The sequence below is a fragment of the Tachysurus fulvidraco genome, chromosome 20 (genome assembly GCF_022655615.1).
Source record: "Tachysurus fulvidraco isolate hzauxx_2018 chromosome 20, HZAU_PFXX_2.0, whole genome shotgun sequence".
Classification (NCBI taxonomy): Eukaryota; Metazoa; Chordata; class Actinopteri; order Siluriformes; family Bagridae; genus Tachysurus; species Tachysurus fulvidraco.
In genome coordinates, this window is record NC_062537.1 from 17,372,297 (window position 1) to 17,391,326 (window position 19,030).

Consider the following 19,030-nt stretch of genomic DNA (forward strand, 5'->3'; position numbering starts at 1 on the left):
TACAAGGTCCCAACCTGCCTTGTGTCAACGGTACAGGTTGGTGGAGGTGGTAAAATGGTGTGGAGAATGTTTTCTTGGCAAACTTTGAGCCTGTTAATACCATTATGTCATGTGATAATTACTGTAGTTCTCTCATGTGATTAATCAACAGTAGTTTCAGACTTCCTTAAGGTGTGAATTGTGGGCAGCTTTTAGGATAGCATGATCCCCTCACTTCGGAGACTGGGCTGCAGGGCAGTATTCCAACATGATAACGACCCCAAACACACCTCCAAAATGACCACTGCCTTGCCAAAGAAGATGAGGGTAAAGGTGATGGACTGGCCAAGCATGTCTCCAGACCTAAACCCTATTGAGCATCTGTGGGGCATCCTCAAATGGAAGATGGAGGAGTGCAAGGTCTCGAACATCCACCAGCTCTGAAGAGGACCCCAGTGGCAACCGGTGATGCTCTTCTGATCTCCATGCTCAAGAGGGTTAAGGCAGTGCTGGAAAATAATGGTGGCCACACAAAATATTGACACTTTAGCACATTTTCACATGCACACTTTAGTGGTCAGCGGTTTGGTAATTGCTGTGTGATGAGTTATTTTGGGTGGGACAGCAAATTGACACTGTTATACAAGCTGTACACTCACTACATTATACTTTAACACGGTGTCAATTCTTCACATGAAAAGATATCATACAATATTTACAAAAATGTGAGGGGTCTCACTTAGAGGTCTTCTCGGGTCTAAAAGAAAGTACCCGACCCGAAGTGACCCGAAGCACTTTTTACCCGAACCCGACGTGCATAATTTATTTTTTTTAATAAAAGACCCGACCCGAGACAAAACACGAAAAAATTAGACACGAGTCCGACCCGACGGCAATTTTTTTTTTACCCGAATGTTGCGTAACTCTCCACTAAAGTAACTGCTACAGAGTGGATTCATTGATTGACAGGTCTGTTTCAATGAAAATTAGCTTACCGCCAGTCACACGATGTCGCAAGCGGTCTTGGCAAACAGAGGAGAGGTTGGAAAAAGCCTCCAGTCGATGCACACACACACACGAGATACAGTAGTTCGGTCTTCTCGGGTCTGTTCAGTAAAAACACATTTATTTTAAATTACCCGAGACCCGATGCCGCTATTATTAGACTCGACCCGTGTCCGAGGCACACGTGAAACTTTTAGACCCCAACCCGCTCGGGTCTCAGGTCGGACCTCGGGTTTTCGGATCCAAGTGGACCCGTGAAGACCTCACTTCTGTGAGATATGGGTTCATATCTCATTATGGGAATAACGAGTTCACAACCAGGAAAGAGGACGCAAGATTAAATGAGATTTTTTTTCTTCTTGGTTTGTTTGATTATGTGAGTCATTACTCGAACCAAAACAAAGTCTGATTTGGACTCAGAAAGTAAACACCCCCTTACAAAGGCATGCGGCTAAACATTTTCATTCAGACCCAGCGCACAGTACATGTTTAAACTTTGCTTAAATGATGACTTTTTCCCCATTATTGCTGTCACTCCTGGCAACATAGAGAGCACAGAGAGAAAAAGAACATGTTGCAATTAGAAAAAGAAAAGTGCTGTCAAGTTTTGCATCAATCCCCCGCGGAGAGTCAAAGCCGTCATTTGCGCAGAGAGCGAATTTCATTAAGCCTGAGCAATAATTAAGCCTCAAACCCTTCTGATGTTTGCTTGAAACTAGCAGATATTTCCCAACACTTAAGGAAATTGGAATGCTGGCGAATGAAATCAAACATCAGAGGGGCTTCAATGGCTTTTTTATTTTTAATCTCGACTAGCAGAGGGAAATAGCGACGGAAAAAAAGCCCTGTGTTGGTGGAACGTTCTGGCGTGTTGAAATTACAGCAGAGACACTTTAATTGTTGAACGGTACAATACATGCTCAAAAAAATCTCTCCATTTCAAACAGTCGTCTTTTTAGAGTTCAGCCCCAGAATGTCAGTCCTTAGTTTGATTTCATAGTGTTTATAGCGGTGTTGTTCATGCTTATAATGAGACTGTATGTATTACCCACAATGCATAACTAGGTGTTGGTTTTTATTAGATAACCAGTAAGACATCACTTTGGCAGGGTGTGAGATGTCGGCGAGTTTATGTATGTTTGTTTGTCCTTTCGAAAAGGACAGGACAACATGAACCAGAGAGAGAGAGAGAGAGAGAGAGAGAGAGAGAGAGAGAGAGAGAGAGAGAGAGAGAGAGACAGAGGGACAGAGGGACACAGAGATGGAGAGAGTGAGAGAGACAAACAGAGGAACACAGACAGAGAGAGAGAGAGAGAGAGAGAGAGAGAGAGAGAGAGACAAACAGAGGGACACAGAGACAAGGAGAGAGAGAGAGAGACAAACAGAGGAACACAGACAGACAGAGAGAGAGAGAGAGAGTGAGAGAGTGAGAAAGAGAGACAAACAGAGGGACACAGAGACGGGGAGAGAGAGAGACAAACAGAGGAACACAGACAGACAGAGAGAGAGTGAGAGAGAGAGACAAACAGAGGGACACAGAGACGGGGAGAGAGAGAGAGACAAACAGGGGAACACAGACAGACAGAGAGAGAGAGAGAGAGAGAGAGAGAGAGAGAGAGAGAGAGACAAACAGAGGGACACAGAGACGGGGGAGAGAGAGAGAGACAAACAGAGGAACACACAGACAGAGAGAGAGAGAGAGAATGAGAGAGAGAGAGAGACAAACAGAGGGACACAGAGACGGGGAGAGAGAGAGAGAGAGAGAGAGAGAGAGAGAGAGAGAGACAGAAGGACACAGAGATGGAGAGAGTGAGAGAAACAAACAAAGGGACACAGAGACGGAGAGAGAGAGAGAGAGAGAGAGAGAGAGAGAGAGAGAGAAGGACACATAGATGGAGAGTGAGAGAGACAAACAGAGGGACACAGTGAGAGAGAGAGAGAGAAACAAAGGGACAGAGACGGAGAGAACGAGAGAGAGAAAAAGACAGAGAGAGAGAAACAAAGGGACAGAGACGGAGAGAACGAGAGAGAGAAAAAGACAGAGAGAGATAGACACAGACATAGAGAGACAGACACAGACACACACACACACTGATGAACTTGAGCGAGGCAAAAGCCCTGAAATCTTGAATCGTTGTTGGATTTCTTACATTTAAATAACGCCTCGCGAGTCCTTCTCCCCTCCCACCGTCATGCTGATAAACAACAGCAAAGACAATCCATGTGTGATTTACAGAGCTCTAAATCACATTTCCAACATCAGTGCTTTATTTCTTTTTTTTGACATAAAAAACATCAGTACGATAAACATGCAAAATAAATCTGTGTAAATGTATAGAAATCAGCAGCTTATGTCCTCATCCAGCTTAATGACAAGCTTTGTTGGAGCGAGTGTGCGATTTTCCCCAGATGATAATTCTGGGATTGTCAACTCTGGCCTCTGCGAGCGAATCTAAATCAGGCTCCAAGGAGACTTTCACTGTGGCAGTTTAGTCTGAAACAGAACACGGCTCACGTGAAAAATCGATAACATGAGGGCCGTCATGTGGGCCAGGAAGTGCAGCATGGTATCCAACCCGAGACTTCCTGTAGGGGGATGGTGTGAGTACAGGTTGTTCTGGAACTGTGCTGGTTCCTGTCAGTGTTAAACCTGACTCGGGAAGTAAAGTACTGTAACCCGCGTGTGTTTTAGTTGAGGACAACGGAGCACGCTGTGGGGTGCTTACTGTGTGAACAATCACACTTAGATTTAGACCTCGGTAAAGACTGAAGGTTTTGAATTATTCATTCATTCATTTTCTACCGCTTATCCGAACTTCTCGGGTCACGTGGAGCCTGTGCCTATCTCAGGCGTCATCAGGCATCAAGGCAGGATACACCCTGGATGGAGTGGCAACCCATCACAGGACACACACACACACATTCACTCACACACTCACACACTACGGACAATTTTCCAGAGATGCCAATCAACCTACCATGTATGTCTTTGGACCGGGGGAGGAAACCGGAGTACCCGGAGGAAACCCCCAAGGCACGGGGAGAACATGCAAACTCCACACACACAAGGCGGAGGTGGGAATCGAACCCCCAACCCTGGAGGTGGGAGGCAAACGTGCGAACCACTAAGCCACCGTTACCCCTGGTTTTGATTTAGTTGAATAGAATTGTACAGAGATTAGAAATTAGAAGCATGTATAGTGTGAGAATGTAGAGTTAGCTTCATACAGTATGTCTCGTACGAAATATCTTGAAGCTAGTAAATAGCGTTTAGCCGTTTTTCTTTGCCGTCTGCCTCGCAGCAGTCTCTGCTACTTCCTCTCAAAGTTTTATGAAAATCAAGGCAAGCGTGTGGATCTGTTGCTTAACTGCGTCACACACACACACAGGTCTGCGTTCATCTCCAATGATGCGGAAATCACAACTGCGTGCACACACACACGCACACACACTCACACCTCGATTCATTCTCAAGATGGATCAGCTGTGTTCAAGGAAACACAAAAGAAGAAAAAAAACAGTTGCTTTTTTTAAGATTGAGTGGAGAAACCCAGCACAAATTTCACACACTCACAAAAATGATTCTGTTTGCAGGGGGAAATGAAATGCCTTGAGCAGCGACCCGAGCAAGACGTCCTACTAATTGCTAGTTCAGAGCCGTGTGTATGTGAGATTCCCAAATCTGTTTGTTTTTCGAAAAATACTCCCACTTACACCTGTTTTCCATGCAGAGTGTTACACAGATGGCTGGTCTGCAGTAACTGGGGCAGAAAAATCACCCTAAGCAATGTGTTTAACTACAGCATCTCTAAATACCACCCTCCCCTCCCCTCACCTCACATCACCTCATCTCTCCTTGACTCACACATCTCTCCACACAAACTTCCTGTTTCTGGGAGTTTAGACAAATAGAGTGTCTGCTGTCGATGTTCTTATGCTCTCCACTTCACTCTCACAATATTCAATCATTATCATCATCAAAAAATGATCATCATCATTATTAAACACCAGTTTCATCATCAATAATAATATCATTAAACATCATCAATAATCAGTCATAAGTAATCATCATCATCATCTTTATCATTAAACATCACCAATAATCAATCATCATCATCATCAGGTTTATTGTTAAACATCAATAATCAATCATCAGGTTTATTGTTAATCATTATCAATAATCAATCATCATCATCATTAAACATAATCAATAATCAATCATCAATAATTAGAAATCATCATCATCATCATCAATAATCAATCATCATCATCAAACATCATCAATAATTGGAAATCATCAGCATCATCATCATGAACATATCTATAATATGTCCTCAAGCAGTTCAGTGTGTATTTGTAATATAAGTTTGCCTTTAAAGGGGAGTAAACTGGTCAGATGGGTGTGAAAACTAACTATTAGGCCCCGCCCATTCGCACCGTCCTCACTTAGTTCGGTCAGTGAGCTGAGCTCAGGTCACATTCCTGCTTTTGTTTTATTCATTCAGTAAATGCTAGAGGTTTAATAAAGCACTCAGATCACACAAACATTTTTAATATTGTTCATTATAAATGTACTTATCACACACACACACACACACACACACACACACACACACACACACACACACACACACACACAGTAGGTCTAAATGAAATAGCTGTAATACCCTGAGCTTATCTTCAGCCATGTTCCTTATGGGAGTCGTTGTAAATGTCTTGACTCCAGCTACAGCACTAAATTACAATTCCATATTAACATGGAGATGAGCTAATGAAAGAAATTACTCGAGTTTTATTACCTACGGACGTTTAGGACTGGACAGAGATTAACTTTACAGTGTCAGAGGAGTGCCACAGAGGATAACGCAAAGTCGGGTCAAAAAAGTCCAAGTCCACTAGCAGGAAGAATTATTTCATAAACTCAATGCTATGTCCTTGTTCCCTTTCTTACATACTGGACTATAGCACACTTCCATCTTAGCAAGGTATCTGGCTCGGCTAGCTAGCTAACATCTAAAAGATATTGCTAATATCGATCCTAGTTAAGCTTACAGATAGCAAAGCCTTATATTCAGGTAGCTGTCTAGCTTTGCTAAAGCTGCTAATATTTTTGTAGTGTATACATTTAATTATTTCTTCATGGCAAGCAATCCACTGAAATAAAGAAGTGATGAAGGCCAGCGGCGCTGTTACATACTGTAGTAGAGGCTGAACGAATGTAATGTAAGCTCCGCCCCTTTATGGGCTACATTTACATACATGTATGCACGGATAATCGGAAAGCCTCGTGATTTATCCATCGAAGCTGAACATAACGTCTCGATGGATAGAACAGAAGATTTCTCTTTTTTCTACAAAAAAGTTTACGACTACATCGTTGAAAGATTTCTCAAGCGCCGTAGCCGCTATCGATACTGACACACGCAGTCACCTCCCAGATTACACAGCTGCATCAGCAAGAGCCTAACAAGCCTGTAATGTGTCATTATACATGCTACTGTTCTAATCTATTCCATCATCAACTGTCAACACACTACTTAGTACTGCCTCAGAGCTTTTGTGAGACGTGACAGAATGCCTCGCTGGGCTAAAACAATTCTGTTTATTACTGCGACTGTTGTGGGGGGGAAAGAAAGGAACCCATGTGCATTCATGGGAATGAGAGAGAGAGAGCGGGAGAGGGAGAGATTTTGACTGGGTGGAAAATTGAAAACATGTGATGACTAGATGGACAGTAATACCCAAGTCAAAGGACACGTCTCAATCAGCTCTCTAGCTCCCTTGGTTGTGAATCTCAGTATATCACGTACACAGGTCATGGCACTGGTAAGGACTCTGGCTCACTACACACTGGGATACTGATGAGGCAATTTCTGGTGACAATGATGACTAATCTCCTCACCAGTCACTGGAAAAATCCAAATATATAAAATATTTCAGCATAATAAATCACATAAATCTGTTAGCCTGATCAAGGGTTTCTGCCTCGATACCTCAAGCAGGATCTTAAGCTAGTTAGGGGATTTTTTATTTTAATCATTAAACACTTAAAAGTTGTTCAACTTAAACAAACTGTGTATATGGAATGTTAAATAAAGTTAAAAATAACACTAACACACTGTATGTAATCCTGGATCATCTAATCGTTTGGTTATTCTGCCATTTTACATGAGCTGAGACGCAGTAAAGGAATAATGCAGCGATCATGCGATCATGTGGATGTGGATCGTGGGATTTCAGTGGAAAAGAGGGATTTTGTGAGAGAGAGAGAGAGAGAGAGAGAGAGAGAGAGAGAGAGAGAGAGGAGGAAGAGAAAGAAGGGAGAGAGAGAGAGAGAGAGAGAGAGAGAGAGAGAGAGGAGGAAGAGAAAGAAGAGAGGAGATATATCATCTGCTGCATCTATCTCTCTAGTCGCTCTTTCTTCTCTCTATCTCCTCTCTCTCTCTCTCTCTCTCTCTCTCCTCGCTCCTTCTCCTCCCCTCTCTCTCTTCTTCCTCTCCTCTCTCCCTTCCTCCTCCCTCTCTCTCTCTTCTTCTTCTCCCCTCCTTCTCTCTCCCTCTCCCTTTCTCTCTCTCTCTCTCTCCCACTCTCTCTCTCCTTCCTCTCCCTCCTTTCTCTCTCTCTCTCTCCCTCTCTCCCTTCTTCCTCTCCCTCCTTCTCTCGCCCTCTCCCTGCTCTCTCTCTATCCTTTAATTACTTACACAACTACCCAAGAGCTGATTGAGACAAAGCCATAACTAGTGTACTTAAACAAAGAAATGCTCAGAGCTGCAGAGAATAATGTCAAAAACGTCCTCGTAATTGGAGGAACGTTACAAATACCCTGAGATAATGAGACGGAAACAGGAATCGAGTATGCAACGAGTACGATCGGACTCTTGGAATTTACATTCACATTAATATTTATGGTGTTTGGGAGAAGCTCTTATCCAGAGCGACTTACCGAAGTGATATGAAGTCACTGTCAGTCTCTATCAGTGAATACATCCGGATACCGGTTCACTAGGACACAGACCAAGAAAAGCATCAGTCTGAAAACTCTGCTGGAGAAAATCAGCAAAGATACAGAAAAGTCGGAATCCTTACTTTCCTGTTGAGAATTAACTCAAGAAAGAGCAACTCAGTGCACACTGTAATGTCAAGCATGGAGTATGAACTGAGGTTATAGTGTCTTTGTTCCTGGGCTTCTTGTGGTGAAAATACTCTTTAACATGGATCGTGCTTCTTCTAACCATATAAATCAGAGGGCTTTAATCTTACCTATGAAGAGCCTTTATGGCTGCAGGCTTTCATTCCAGCCAAATTGTAGACACACCTGATTGATGATGGACGCAGAAGGTGAGCTGATTAGACAAGTGAAATCAGGTGTGGCTCCTGCTCAAGATGGAATGGAAGCCTGCAGCCACATGGAGTTTTGTGGAAAAGATTGAAGACCTCTTGCGTAAATTAATCTTCCGGTCCAAGAAATTTGGATCGAATTCAACGATCAGTTACATCATTGATCATACTGCTTAATGTGCAAGTATAGATTTATGTAATACAACACCAGTATGGGGGGCATGGTGGCTTGGTGGTTAGCCTCACACCTCCAGGGTTGGGGGTTCGATTCCCACCTCCGCCTTGTGAGTGTGAGTTTGCATGTTCTCCCCGTGCCTCTGGGGTTTCCTCCGGGTACTCCGGTTTCCTCCCCCGGTCCAAAGACATGCATGGTAGGTTGATTGGTATCTCTGGAAATATTGTCTGTAGTGTGTGAGTGTGTGAGTAAATGAGAGTGTGTGTGTGCCCTGCGATGGGTTGGCACTCCGTCCAGGGTGTATCCTGCCTGTATGGCACAGGCTCCCCGTGACCCGAGGTAGTTCGGATAAGCGGTAGAAAATGAATGAATGAATGAATGAATGAATGAACAACAGTATGGTCATGACGTTCAGTCTCTCAAGTTTGGTTGCCACTTTTTCACTAGCAATGCATTTATAATGTAGTGATGCATATATAAACCCCACCCATGCAGGTATTCAAGGTGAGTTGGATGAAAAGCTGAGCAAGAGGAGATATTTTATCACAGCTGAAGGGCCTTGGGTATAAGAAGCTTTCCAAATAACATTCCAAGAAACACCATTGGGAGCATTATAAAGAAGTTTAAAACTTAAGGATACCTTAACCTGCAAACCTGCCTGGCCGTGGAAGAAAACCCAAAATTTCATCAAGGGCCCGAACCAAGTTAGTCAAGACAACTAAGAAAAAAACCCTGTGTGACTGAAAGACACCCACAGGATGACCCGATCAAGTGCTTCAGTGGCATCTATAAGACATGCACTGAATAAACAAGGACTTCATGAGTGGACTTCAAGACGCACTCCACTCTTGACCACAAGGAACAACAAAAGTCCACTAGAATATCAACTCAACTCGAGTGCCAGGAAGAATTTGTTTAAGACTACAGAGATTTGGGAGATAGTTCTAGGGACTGATGAAACCAAACTGGAACTGTTTTGACATATGGACCAGCGGTATGACCAGAAGAATGCCATACCCTAATACCCAATGGTGAGGCATGTAAGATAAGATAAGATAAGATAAGATAAGATAAGATAAGATAAGATAAGATAAGATATACCTTTATTCATCCCACAATGGGGAAATTTCTCTGTTACAGCAGCAAAGAAAAAGAAATGCAAATAAATAAAAGAATAAAGACATAATATAGTATACAGTATATACACAACACAATGTATAAATACAAAGAAGGAAAAAAGAGAGCACAAGTAAGTAGTAACATTAACAGACATATTGCACACAGATAATATTGTACAGTTTTTAAAAGCTCTGTTATTGTACATAAGTTGTTTAAAATACTTTGTTATTGTTATTATTGCAGTTAAACAGTAATACCAGTGAGTGTGTTATGGTGACTGGTTCACGGGAGCAGCTTTGATTGTAAAGTCTAATAGCAGGAGGGAGAATAGTCCGTCTGTCACTGAAAAAGCTCGGAGATGAACCCATTTCATACAGGGGGTGAGAGTCGTTCTCCAGCAATGATGATAGTTTTAGTCTCCTCAGCGGAAAGAGTCTGCTCTGTCCTTTCTTATAGATTGCCTCAGTATTGTCTGTCCAGCCCAGTTTGCTGTTCAGATGTACAGGTAGGTGGGTCATTGATGGTGTGAGGATGTTTTTCTGGGGCAGGAACTGCCAGTCTTGATCGTGTGCCTGGCATCATGGATCATGGATTCCTAGAAATACCCAGCCATTTTAAAGAGAAATGTGATGCCTTCTGTTGACAAATTAAACCTTGGTGATCAACGGACTTTCAAGCAAAACAATGATCCCAAGCACACGTCCGAGTCAACCAAAGGAACATCCTGGAATGGCCTTTACAGTCAACAGATTTAAATCCGATTGAAAATCTTGAAAAGCACGGAAGCCAGGAAACATCACTAGTTGAGCTAGAGGCTTTCGCACCCCAAGAATCCCGAAAAAAGATATACCGAAAACCATTGTTAGAAGTTATAAAAGCTTATAAAAAGGTTGCTCCACAGTACTGAAGCTGGTTATGTTAAAAGAGTTACATTTTCATCTGAACCTCATAGTTAAGTCAACAATTGTTCATCATTATTATTCATCAATATCACTATAATGTCTTTTGACATGAACGGGTTAAATATTTTTGATTGCAACTGAATAAATGAATGAAACTGGTGTTCTTTATGTCAAAGGAGCACGTGAACACGACGTATTCGTAATTACGACTTCCGTAGTAAGAAGTAGGATCGTTCTGAAGGCAGCATCAGTCACAAAAACTCATTTCCATCATCCAACATCTTCCATCACCATAGAGTCAGTCTTCTTTTGTGCCTGAATCTGAAACATGAAGGCATTTACAGTAATTTATATTTAAATCTTTCCTACACCGCGATGTTACCCAGAGATAATTGTTTTTATTTATTTTTTATTCAATTCAATTCAATTTAATTTATACTATAAATACATCTACAGTATGTAGATACAATATAATGTAATTAATAGCAATAATAAACCCGTTCCTTACTAGATATCTTAATTAGACATGCTAATTTATCCAAAATAAGACATTTTGTAAATGGTTATTAACTGTCAGCTTGTTAGCTTAATTCCGAAAAGATCAGCTACCGTTTATTATTTGTTTATCTGTCATTCCTTATAATGTAAGCTTAAAATGAGCATCATTTTAAGGTTCATCATTAATGTTACCCCAAATAACCCAACTAATTAAATAATTTGAGTTACTTTTGGCTCAAAATAATACATTTGACCAAGATTGGTTAATTTAAAACTGAGAGGTAATTCTTCCGTTTACCTGCTTATTAAACATGCTTAAAGACCTCTTTGATCTTCAGTATATTTACAAGCTTAAATATAAGTATGCTTATGCTGCATCATTTCACAAAAGTGCTAAACGATGAATCCTGGTTAGCTCCTGTTTCCTGTTTCATCGCATTTTAGATTCGTCATGTTTACGATATCATCTGATCTGCTTTTCATAGCCATAGGCTGTTCTAAGATCTAGATAAAACCTTGACTAAACAATCTAGACTTTGATAACAAGATACACTTGTTCTAAGCACAAGACATGATAGCGATCGAAAAGATCTAGAGGCTGTGCGTTGTAGGAAATAAACCCATATAAAGCATGTAAACGTTTTTTTTATATAATAAATGTACAATGCTGTCCTATTTTGTACAAGCAGATTCATTTCAATGAACATTTTATTTCAACAAATTTAACGTCAGCCACACGTTAATTTCACCATGTTTTTATACCCACTCGTAATAACGACTTTGTGATGCGTTCAGCTCGTAAACACGATCTTTCCGATACATTTTAAACGTACCAAGAGACCAAAGATTTTATATTACAACAAATATTAGGTATCTAGCTTCGTATTTTAGACAGGAAGTGTAACAGGCGTATTCACAAACCTTTTAAAATAAAAAGGAGGATTACACCAAGAGATCAATTCTACTGGGATTCTTTTATATCAGATATAGATTAGGGGGGAAAAAAGCCTGGCTCTTCCTGAACAAGTTTTGTATATCCAACAAGGTTAAGAAAGTCCATTATAAATTTCTTCATTAAATGTATTTACTCTAACATCAATGAAACTTGTTAATTTTATGGCCTCATGGAAGAAACAGCAGCATATTAATTTTTTTGATAGTAGGAAATAGATTTGGGGTTAATTTAAGTTCATTTATTTTTATCCTCATAAATGTGTTCCATAATTTAGTCTTTAACGTGAGTAGTTGTTATGAAAAACCAAAACATCTCGACCAAACATCGAAAAACCAAAAAGTATCTCGTCAATGTATTTATTTTATATAAAAACGTCTTTATCCAAATTTGTGTTTTTATTTTATTTTTATTTTTTTATTTTTTGCTGAACTTAACTCTCCGATTTCGTCCCTTAAGCTAATAAACAAACAAAAAAAAGCACTAACATTTTTTATGCTTTATGAGGACTTTAAGGATTTTTGTTTAAAGATTTGTGTTAACCTTGATATTGTGCTGTTCTATGTCTGTTTACACAAATCCTTGCTTATCCTTCTTTCTTGATCATGTGTTATATGTTTTGGCCAAAATCATGTATATTACCTCAAACCAATCTATAGACTAACAAAAAAAAACCAGAGACAAATAAAATCACATGCTCAGCACAATGGAGGTCGAATTTATTACAAACAGGTAGACCACTGGATGTCAAAGTGCATTTTCTCCTCCACAAATCATCTCCCGATTCATCCCACCATTTTACGACAGCACAAACAATTCAGCAACTTTCTTTTTTTTTTGTTTAACTCCACAATGCTTTACATGTAGATATGGTTTTACAAAGCACAGCGTGTATATGATGTGATGTGATGTGTTGTGATGTACTTTTTATTTTCCAATAACGTAACATTTAACACTCGGGTCCATACTGGTTAATGTGTAAGTACACGTTCGGAAATTGTATGCCATGATGCAGCCTTTGGTCACGTGTGTCGGGAATCTGTAAAATAAATAGATGATGTATTTACATATTACATGAAAATAGATTAAAATAAATAAATGAATAAAAAATGTATAGGTCCCTTGTTAAAGGGATATCATGTAATCAGTATACAACATGTTCATTTAACTTGGTCATGAAATGAGCTGTGCATTGGTGAATAAAATGCAGGAAACTACAGAAACAATGTATGTATGTATGTATGTATGTATGTATGTATGTATGTATGTATGTATGTATGTATGTGTGTGTGTGTGTGTGTGTGTGTGTGTGTGTGTGTGTGTGTGTGTGTATGTATGTGTGTATGTATGTATGTATGTGTGTGTGTGTGTGTGTGTGTGTATGTATGTATGTGTGTATGTTCATGTGTATGTATGTGTGTATGTATGTGTTTATGTATGTGTATGTATGTATGTATGTATGTATGTATGTATGTATGTATGTATGTGTGTGTATGTTCATGTGTATGTATGTGTGTATGTACGTGTGTGTATATGTATGTATGTATGTATGTATGTATGTATGTATGTATGTAGGTAGGTATGTATGTATGTGTGTGTGTTTGTATGTATGTGTGTATATGTATGTATGTATGTATGTATGTAGGTAGGTATGTGTGTGTGTATGTATGTATGTATGTATGTATGTATGTATGTATGTATGTGTGTATATGTATGTATGTATGTATGTGTGTGTGCATGTATGTGTGTATATGTATGTATGTATGTATGTATGTATGTATGTATGTATGTATGTACGTGTGTGTATGTATGTGTATGTATGTATGTATGTATGTATGTATGTATGTATGTATGTATGTGTGTATATGTATGTATGTATGTATGTATGTATGTATGTATGTACGTGTGTGTATGTATGTGTGTGTATATGTATGTATGTATGTATGTATGTATGTATGTATGTATGTGTGTGTGCATGTATGTGTGTATATGTATGTATGTATGTATGTATGTATGTATGTATGTACGTGTGTGTATGTATGTGTGTGTATATGTATGTATGTATGTATGTATGTATGTATGTACATATGCAAATACAGTTAGACAGTTTTAATGAAAATATCACCAAACAGGATATTGTAGCTAAAGACAGAATACACAAACCAGGAAACAGACAGTAGAGCTTAGGCAAACAGAGGTTTGGCAAAGTCAGAATACACAGTGCTTAGTGTTTACTTCACCAAGGTTGTGTAATGTCTCTTGTCAGCAGCGAGTGTGTGGGTGTGTATAGAGTCGGAGTTGACCTGACCTTTACTTTTAAGATACTTTCTTTGTATGACGTTATCTATAATTAATATTTTCTTTTTATGGACCTGTGATCGAACTAACTATTTGTGTTTATTTAACTCCCATCACTGACAGCTCCTTGGTTTAACATTCTCATTAGTGAAGTTACTTTTAGTGTAAAAGTTTCAAAGTTTGACTCCTTTTTAATGTAGCTCACATGCAAGACCTTTCTGTGGATAACTTTTTTCTCCCAGAAGCCTGTTTGTTGTGTTCGTGTTCAGCAGTCTTGCTGAATGTCTTCACAATCATGTCTCACTTTATTGTGGTGTTTAATATGAAGCTCACATAAAATTAGACACTCAGGACTAGGAATTTGTAGCTTATAAGTATTTCTGTTTTTCTATCAGCCTAATAAAGGTGATATAAAAAATAGGTTAAAATTTTTCACACAAGTGTTTCGGTACAAAAAGTATTTCAAAGTAAATGTTGATATCAAACCCATTTTTATATACTGATTGAAAATGTCCCATAAGTCCATTTCCATAGATTACATTGGAACACCACTATATACAGGATGTTAGCGTCCAAATATTTAAATATTTGAACTGCATACATTTACTACTGTCATTGTTATGGTCTAAAGGATCCATAGATGTGATATATTTACTAGTCTTTGCCAGATTTCCTCTGCAGTTGACCCTTGTCTGACTGGCTGTGTTTGCTCAATGGATTTCCCGCATGATCCTGTTTACTCGTGCTGAAGGTTGGTGGATTGTTCTTGACTACATCGAGTGGATTTGTGCTTTTGAATTGTTTGCTATGAAATGCCACGTTTGCGTTTGTACCCCTAAGTCGGAACTTTAGAGCGGCTCTCAGAGAGGCAGGTCAGGGATTTGAACAAGACCTCAGTAAATAACACAGACACAAAGCTGCTTTTTCTGCTCCCACTGTAATGATGGATGTTTGTGTGTCTGTATATTAGGCATGTGTAATTTTTGCCGTCATATTTGTTACCCGTCACAGCAATCCATGGAGAAGGTGTTGCATGTGCACTTTTCACATATGCTGTTCCTCCAGTTGGAGCCCATAAAGTGCCAGGTTTTGTCTGTTTTATCAATACAGTGATTCGTACCTGGTGCAGAGAGAAATGTATATCAACAATACAATATGAATATACATGGGTATACTGTGTGTGTAAGGGATGATGTGGCTGTAAGGGGTGTGTATGGCAGAGGGAAGTGTATGTATGTATGTATGTATGTATGTATGTATGTATGTATGTATGTGTGTATTGTGTGTGTGTTTACATACACATACACACACACTATATATATATATATATATATATATATATATATACGTATATATATATATATATATATATATATACAATGTTTGTGTGTCTCTGTGTATATATATTTGTGTGTGTGTGTGTGTGTGTGTGTTTATCTACCTAATCTCAATTTCTGTGACCAGCAGCCAGCATGGATCAGAGGAACCAATACAAACAGGACAAAACCCACAAACACTGATCTCTTCAGCATGGACTTCAAAACAAAACAGCAGATGAGCAGATGGATCAAAATCTCTCTAGTTCCTTTCACATTAACTTCAGTTTGATTTTCTTCATGTCTACTGTTCACTATTTAATGTTTTAGAAAACGCCATTCTTCATGACAGAAGAACAGACAAAATAACGGCTAAAGTGTTCTGAACTTTAATAAACTACAGTATCATATGAAATGAAAACCTACACTAGGTATAAAATATATTATAAATACAATTGTTACATTTTTAAAAAGACATTTTTTTATACAGAAGCATTAAAAGGTCAAATAATAAATACATTGAAGAATAAGTTCTAATAATTAGGAAGACAAACTCACCATTGTTCCAAACAAGTGAAAAGAGATATTCAAATGGTTTTAAATCTACAACCACCAACTTATTTTATGTGGTTCAGGAACAGGGCTGAGTCACTGACCAGGAAAACACCAATATAGTTTGTGCCAAATTATACAGTGTGTGTAACATCAGGACTTCCAGACTGCTGCAAAAATATACAATCCAGAGTTTTAGACATTGGGTATTTTCAGTACTTATCTGTACTTTACCCTGTAAAACATTTCATGATGGTTAAACTATAGAAACAAATGTTCGCCTGCTGCCTAAAAAACCAGAATAATCACAACCTGATGATAATTTGTTGCATTTCACAAGTAGTCAAGACCATGGATGGCTGAAAATGTCATTTTTGATATTTTCCAAATTTGATTTCTACCTCCAAAATATTTCATGATAATGAGTTAAAGAGAAGAAATACGTTGACACAATTAACAATGCTCTGTTTATACATTGTGGTATTTTATATTTTAAAAAATATATATAATTTATCAGAATTGCGATGGTGAAAGATGTCCAGTAAGCTTCACACTCAATAATTTAACAAAATAAAAAAAATATAAAGAAGAAGGAAAGTTGTTGTCCAATATGTCCAGTATCTATATCGTTTTTATACGCTATGAATGAAATGTGTTGTCAAGTAAGCTTCAAACTCTTTCAATAACGTTTCATTAAATAAATGAATAATAAATGGAAATGTTCATGTGCATACTTTATATTCTTTTATAAAAATGAACATAAATAAATAAATAGGAAATGTTTATACATCATACTATTTGAACAGCATTTCAATAAATAAATAAATAAATAAATAAATACATACATACATACATACATACATACATAAATGGAAAACTGTGCATACTTCATGCCTTTTAAATGCATTTACAAAAATAGATAGATAGATAGATAGATAGATAGATAGATAGATAGATAGATAGATAGATAGATAGATAGGAAATGTTTTTTTATACATCATACTATTTAAACAACATTTCTATAAATAAATAAATAAATAATAGATACATAAATAAATGGAAAGTGTGCATACTTCACACTCTTTTAAAAACCTTTACAATCTTCACACTTATTTTAGACCAGATAAATTTGTACCGCTTGCTTAACAATACCAGAAGAATAGTATAAAAGTTTATTCTGGTAACTTTTTGTAGACATGTGCCATCAGGATCCACACAACCGTTTACTTCACCAATATCTCTGTGTAAGTCAAAGCTCTATTGTACACTGGTTATATATTCAGTGACTGCACTTAGGTTTCTATTATACACCAGGGGAGTTTTTGTACTGGGAAATGAATGGGGTTTGTATTGAATACACTGACTTATAACTTAAGCTGCTTTTGAGACAAAGTCCTCAGTACACAGTACATATAGGGTTGTGCTGTTGTAAAGGGAGGAGCTCACAGCATGGCATGAACATTTCCTTCCTTCCTTCCTTCCTTCCTTCCTTCCTTCCTTCCTCCCTAACCACAAAGTGATTGTGTTGTTTTCTTTCTTTCTTTCTTTCTTTCTTTCTTTCTTTCTTTCTTTCTTTCTTTCTTTCTTTCTTTCTTTCTTTCTTCTTTTTTACAACCACACAGTGATTGTGTTGTTTTTCTTTCTTTCTCTCTTTCTTTCTTTCTTTCTTTCTTTCCTTCCTTCCTTCCTTCCTTCCTTCCTTCCTCCCTCCCTAACCCCTACAATGATTGTGTTATTTTCTTTCTTTCTTTCTTTCTTTCTTTCTTTCTTTCTTTCTTTCTTTCTTTCTTTCTTTCTTTCTTTCTTTCTTTCTGTTTCCAGTGATTAGATTTCAGTTGAGATTACAGAAGGCTACTAATAATCACTTAGCCTTTTAAAATGATTCACTTGGATTAGGAAACATAACACGAGATTGAAACAGAGGACTGATGAGTGTCTCTGTGTTACAACGTAGATCGTTCTTTAAATCATCTGATCAATTTGATGTTTTTGGAATAGCTAAAAATTGAGCTTTTCTTTGGAAAACAAAAGAAATTTCCAAGTGATCCCAGTCATTCCCAGCATTTCTCTGCACAGCTTTCATTTTTATTTAATTTCAAGATTCTAGCAATCGCAAATAGCTAAGACCATGCTTTCATTTCTCCTTCATTTCATTTTACACACCTCTATCCTCTGCTTAACTAATTTAATTTCTAACCTTATCTTTCTCGTTTCAAGCTTAATTTGGTCCATCTGGAAATCCTACTTGTTTTGGGCTTTAAAAGGTCTACAGCTTCTGTGCTGCTCCAGAAGGTTTTACAGGAGGTTTTAATAAACGACCGATTAATCAGACGAGGTTTTACTCCGTATTCAAGATAAATCTCAGTAGGTCTTCTCTTTCTGACTTTTTCCCTTAATAATAATGATGATCGATAATTGAAAGAATTCAACAAAAAAACAAAGCAGGAATCTGGCAGATGCAGCAATATGAGAGCAAAAGCTGTCATTGGTGAATGTAGATGAGAGTTATGTTGTGTGTAAGTACAGTATGCACCCTGAATCATTTTACAACAACCTTAGAGGACATGTGTGTACTGTATTTATAGTCATTATGTTGCTTCCTCTGCTGCACCTCCTAGCATGTTCATCAGACACGATAACAAACAAACAGACATGAACATGACTGATACAGGACAAATAATTTAACCACCAAATAAAAGCTGAAAAATAAAAGGAATGCTACATTTTCAATACACCGCCAATCAGACCCAGGTTCAGGGTAACATCGGACGCTTTGTATTTACATAAAAACACTTAAAGGCAGGGTCTCCGATTTTTGAGAACTGCTTCAGAAAACTGAGTCGGGACGAATAATAAACAAAAATCAAAACATAAATCAAAACAAACGTGTAGCCAA

At 38.3% G+C, this 19,030-nt stretch overlaps 2 long non-coding RNA genes across 2 annotated transcripts; both read right to left on the reverse strand.

Annotated features, from left to right (window-relative positions):
• Nucleotides 1-280: 280 nt before the first annotated feature.
• LOC113661351 lies at nt 281-8,238 on the reverse strand. Its single transcript, XR_003445033.2, has 3 exons — nt 8,071-8,238; nt 7,928-7,986; nt 281-488 (listed from the first exon to the last, which is right to left on the reverse strand). It is a non-coding gene; the product is annotated as an uncharacterized LOC113661351 (long non-coding RNA).
• A 7,466-nt stretch (nt 8,239-15,704) lies between these two features.
• On the reverse strand, nt 15,705-16,842 carry LOC125139699. Its single transcript, XR_007138742.1, has 2 exons — nt 16,141-16,842; nt 15,705-15,801 (listed from the first exon to the last, which is right to left on the reverse strand). It is a non-coding gene; the product is annotated as an uncharacterized LOC125139699 (long non-coding RNA).
• Between the last annotated feature and the right edge of the window lie 2,188 nt (nt 16,843-19,030).